The sequence below is a fragment of the Gavialis gangeticus genome, unplaced genomic scaffold (genome assembly GCF_001723915.1).
Source record: "Gavialis gangeticus isolate Ggan-Ray unplaced genomic scaffold, GavGan_comp1, whole genome shotgun sequence".
Lineage (NCBI taxonomy): Eukaryota > Metazoa > Chordata > Crocodylia > Gavialidae > Gavialis > Gavialis gangeticus.
Window position 1 is genome coordinate 21,600,584 of NW_017728997.1, and position 5,830 is coordinate 21,606,413.

Sequence of the window (5,830 nt, forward strand, 5' to 3'; positions counted from 1 at the left end):
GCATGGGGTTGATACTACTGTGGTCTGGAAGTGCTATCCTCAGAGATGACAACGAGAGTTCGAATGGCGTGTTCAGAACCATTGCAATGGTATGTTGAGAACCATACCCCAGTGAGATCTGAGGCTTTCCTTCCCTACTCCTTACTGCATATCCCTTGTCATTTCTCTGGATTGAAGAGAAACTTCTTTTGGTGAGATCCCCACACTTATTCAGTTCTTCTGTTTGAAAAGGGGGGGGGGGGGGGGATAGCCTGAGGGGTTTTTTTGGTGTTTTTTTAAAGGGGTGTTGAATGCCTGGTGTGATTCCAGACATAAGTAAACAGCAGCAGGGTGCAACAATCCTTCCCAAAGGCCTCCTTTCCAGAAGGACTGGATTTCAGTCCTCAGTTCAGATTTGCATTTGAGTTCAGGATCCTAGAATCCCCTCCCCTGTAGCATTACTTGGTATACATTGTGGCAATGTCCCTGCTTTTGCCATGTATGTGGGAAGGAGGAGAGGGGCAGGAATGGCAAGGTATAAGCACCTTCCTCCTCAGAGGGAAGCAAATATCACTTTCTTTTCCACATGGGGAAGATGACACACAGGACTTATCTGTAGAGCTGTCCTGGTGAACCTAAACCACCCAACAAGGGAATAAACCCTGCTCACTCATATGTAATTGGCTGCACCCACACCTGGTAATGAGGCAGCACACAAGCCATATTCACGACTATTGTGTTTACTCATACACCACATGCACCTTCCCCCCCACCACCCAAAAAACAAACAAACAAAAAAAAACAGTTCTCCAGAATTGGGATGCATGTCTTAAGCAGTGAAGCTGCCCTACCCCCCACTGCCAGAGTAGAAGCATGAAAATGCTGTTGCAAGATGGCTGTTGGCTTCTCTGAACTAGTAGGCAGGAGAGGCAGAGTCCAGTGTTAAACCTTTCACAGTCACTCTCAGCTCACTGGCCAAGGAGCTGGCAGCTATTTTGCAGCACAACCTAGCCCCTCCGTGAAAAAGCTAGCTTGACGCCATGTCTCTGAAAAAAAAAAATCTTTTTTTTTTTTTTTTTACATTTTGCTTTCCAAAAAACAGACTATGTTCCTTCTCCTTCCAGTAATGCTATCCCTAGGAAGGGCTCTACAAGAAAATCTAATCAAAGGGAGCTTCCTCTCCAAAAACCAGCAGCAAGCTGAAGGAGCTGCAGAGGCACCATGCTCACAGGTTGGGAGGCTGCGCCTCATGTAGTCCAGAGCAAGTATTCATTAGGGCTGTGCAAAACGGCACTGTTCTGTTCCGACTTCAGGTTTCGAGGTCTGGACAGAACAGCGTTTTGTATAGAATTTCATTTGAATTTCAGCTGGGCTGACTCCCCGTCCCTCGCCCAATCTAACGCTGGGGACGGGGAGTCAGCCCAGGTGGACTGACTCCCCATCCCCAGCCCGATCTAGCACTGGAATGGGAAATCAGCCCAGCTGGGCTGACTTCCCATCCCCACCACTATGGTCAAAACATTTCGACAAGCCTCGTTTTGTTTCAAGGCTGTTTTGAAACCTTTCGTTTCATTTCAATTTTTCCATTTTGACCTCGAAATGAGTCGAAACAGTGTCAAAATGAAACGGCCAGCAAAATTTCGCACAGTCCTATTATTCATCTCTTGATTAAAGTGTAATACTATTGAGTTCCAGAGGGATTCCCAGCCCGCCCCTATCTTCTTGGAAAATGGCAGCTGCATTTGAAGGTAGGGAGATGGCTTAAAACAGCCACTCATAAAAAGTGAGCTGTGAATGGAGCTTCTTTGAAGGTGGGACCTACAGAAACAACTGAAATGCTTATATGGTAGCATTCCAGCTCAGCTTGAATTCAGCGCTCATCCCATTTGTCTTCCTGATCCAAAGAAGTCACTGAATACCAAGAAGGTGGTGCTGCTGGCATCACTGCTCCCAAGAAAACCCCAGCCATTCATTCTCCTACAAAGATCATGAGACTTCAGAAATGTCTTCTGATATTTATGTACAGCCTGGGAAGCCAAGTAAATTGTGCATGAAGGAAGACTGAGCTACAATGGAACTGAGAGATTTTCAAGTGTACTGAATAGCTAACATTTATGCAAGTGCACTCTCTGGAGAGGTCCATGTTGTCCTCCGGGCTGCATCAGGTTATGTGGACTAGCTTGGATCGGGGACTGCATGGGAGGCTTCATCCAAGCAGGAAACATGACATTCAAGAAGTTCTCAGAAAATGGTAAGTTCGGATCTAGAGACCCAACCCACAAAATTCCTTAAATGGCCCTCCAACCCAAATAAATGCCACCCCCTGCACAAGATCTACTTTCAGATGTGGTTTGTAAAGGAAAATATGTTACATACAGTATCAGGAAAAGGAACAACTGATTTTAAGGATACCCAAGTATGATCAAGAGGTCAGAAAATGGGAACATAGTAGGAAAAGTTTAATTACCACTTCTTTATGTCCTTGGAAAGCTAAGTAACCAACCCTGGTTTTTAACTTACAGCTTCTTATTAGGGCTGTGCAAGTAGGCAGATATTCCATCTGGCTTCAGATCCAGCTGGTTTGGATGCCAGGGATTCAATCCGGAGCTCTGGACGGGGTTTCCACTTCGATCTGGCCGAAGTGGCTCCGAAGCTTCAGAGCTGCCTCAGAGATCTGGCCATAGGGTATAATAGGAAAAATCAATGAAAAAATGAAATCAAACAAAAAACAATGAAGTAATAGATATTTCATTGATTTCCCCATTATACCCTATGGCTGGATCTCCAAAGCAGCTCCAAAGTTTTCCGAAGCACTTTGGAAGCTCCGAACTGCTTCAGAAAGCCTAATGAAGCCAGTGCTTCGATCCAGACATGCTGCTTTGGACACCAAAGCATCCGAAGCTTCTCCGGATCCGAAGCAAGGTCCGAAACCTCGCACAGCTCTACTTTTTATACCTTCTTGTGACTCCCTGATATTTCTGTTTAATCAGTTTAGACTCCTTTCAACCCACTGCCTGTCATATACCTTAAACTTACCTATTTCAGTTGCTCTATTGTGTTCTTTACCAGTAAGGGATCTAATCTCCCTTCCAAGGTTAAGGGTTGACCTTCAACATCACCTCTGAATTTAGCCCACTCTTTTGGGAAAAATGACATACAATGTGTATGGGAGTATAACTTACACAACTTTGATAGTGTTCTCTTTCAGGTGAACATAGATCCCTAATTACAGTAGTTCTCCATCATTTAATACTGTTGCTTTGCCTATCGTTATTAAGGAAGCATACTGATTGATTAATCTTCTTTTATCTGAAGTTTATAATGATTGAAAATGGAAATCAGTCTGCTCTTTTCTTTAAAGAACAATAACAAATACCTGGACTTATGGATTTTGCTTTCTGTGCACTGCACCTTCAAATGAAAGAAGTCTGCTTTCTTGCCCTGAGGGAGTAGGGCTGTGTAGGGTCAGTAAGGGGAAGGATCTTACAGAATGAGGCTTGCATGAGCTTTCTATCATGAAGATTTGCCTGCACTACAGCTGTTCTCGGTATTCCCAAAAAGCAGAATGCTACCATGGATGCCAACGCCGGTGGGAAAACTAGGTTCACCTGGGCTCAGGTGTTTTTACTGCTGAGTCAACCCTCACCTGGCTCAAAGCACTACCCAGTGCAGGTAGTGATTAAAGACATTCCTGGTATAGGTTGCAGCCAATGTCAGAGACATGGTTATATGACACTTACGCATATTAAGGAAAGCTACATTAATCAACACTGAATATATGTATATATGCTATCCTCTTGGAGCCTGTGAAATAAGCCAGGAAGAGGCCAAGAAGTTGCATATGAACATAAGAAGCAAAACCAACAAGAGAATCACCATCATCAGTTACAAACCAAGCCTAAAAGGAATCCCCAAATCCGAACTCCAGCATTTCATTAAAGCTTTCATTTCCCATGTCAAAGAACTGCCATACCACCCAGCATTAATGGTTTAGCCAAAAAATCTTTGTCTACTGACAACCCATAGTTATAATTATAATTCATCTAAATGGCCTGCTAATACAGATCAGCCAATCAGTCCATAGCCTGAGAAATGGCACCAAAAGATATATAATTAAATCAGTCAGAACAAAATCTTAAGTGCAGATATATTTTTCTACTGATAACATTAAGCTTCTGATTGGTTGGCTTGCATTCAACAAGCCTTTATCATAGAGACAGTTGCATCGGCTAGAAAGGACCACTCTCAGTTGACTTTTGGCCCAAAAAGGGATATGCAGGACTTCAATATGAGTAGTAGTTATTTCATGATTAATTTGTCAGCACCTTTCATTCTTCAGAGTAATTATGCCCTTCCCTTAGCTCCCTTCAGATAGAGCTAAATGAATGATTCCTTAGGATTAATTTATTTGGCACATTTAACCTCTTTTAGAGTTTGAGGATAATTTACAAGCAGATCACGATTCTCCCAAATGTTATTTCTTACTCAAACTTACCCCATGGATTTTGTGGTGAAGTGGGGGTGTTTATTTCTGTATGAACTGATGGCAAACAATGCATAGCAAATCTGGGGTGCTTGATGTTCCACTGGACTATGGCTAGTCACAAGAGTCCCACTGCAAAGTTTCTGTTCTTTGGTTATAACACTTATACACAGGAGGAAGTTTCAGGAAGCCTTTGCAGCAGATAAACAGGACTGGAGAGGAGGGGGTGGTTGTAAACATTACACTCTCTGGAGCAGAGAGATCTTGCCTAAGGCAATCTTCCTACAAAAAATGAGGCTATTGTAAGATTTATTGGATGGATTCGGACTTTAAATGATTTTTTTCTCATCACATCTAGACCAAGTAGTTGCATGTGTGATCGTATCTGTGACGGATGGAGACAGCTTGTGGCACGGCTCATAAAACTGCCTCTATGCCAGGAACCTGGGTAGGAGTTTGCAGAACTCTTAACTGCTGTGTCAAACAGTGACCCAGCTGAACGGAAATGTACTACACACATTGTGTTCATTGATTTGATATCTCCCCCAGGGTTGTTTCCACAAACTATTTGCAGACATTTGCATCGTCCTACTTGCGAAGAGCTCAGTTAGACCTTTATCTAGTTGAATTGTCCCTGCATCAAGGTTCTTTTGGGAGATTTTGCCAGTTGTCTGCAGTGTCCAAAGTTTAAATGCACTTGTCTTGAGTATTCATGAGTAACACAGCATCATGCGTATGCTGATGGAAAGCAAAGACAAAAGGTGCAGAGTGGAAATGAAACTGCAGAGAATTCTTTACAAAGGTTGAGCACAAAAAACACTGTGCTGTTTTGCATAAGAGCCAGAAAATGAAACTGAACTATTTATACTAGAAACAGAGTGCAATTAAAATGTTAAAAAAAAAAAGGCATAAATGGTGCACAGCAAACCTGTTTTTAAATTGTTGTCAGTTATAACCCTCCAGGTGTATTGGAGTAAAAAGGTAAGCAATGCCAATAAACAGAGATTGATGTTGGCTCCCTCTCTTTAATTATTACATTTTGGCATCGCAAAAAGGGTGCCTTTAGGCCAAAATATCAGCAGTAATGAAAGTCTGACTGCTTTTACCTTTGAGGAATGAAAGAGTTTTTTGCTATTATTGTTAATATATAAGCTTATTAGGGATTTATTTATTTATTTATTTATATTTGGAAATGCAGCAGATTAGCAAATCAATTATTAAGGGAGAGTTGGGCCATGTTTTGCATCACTGAAAGTTTGGGCCCATGAAGCCTCACTTAGGTGGGTAGTAAGGGTATGCGAAGCGGGCCCTATTCAATTCGAATTCGGATTCAGCCCGAATCAGGGACAGTGATTCAATTCATTGATT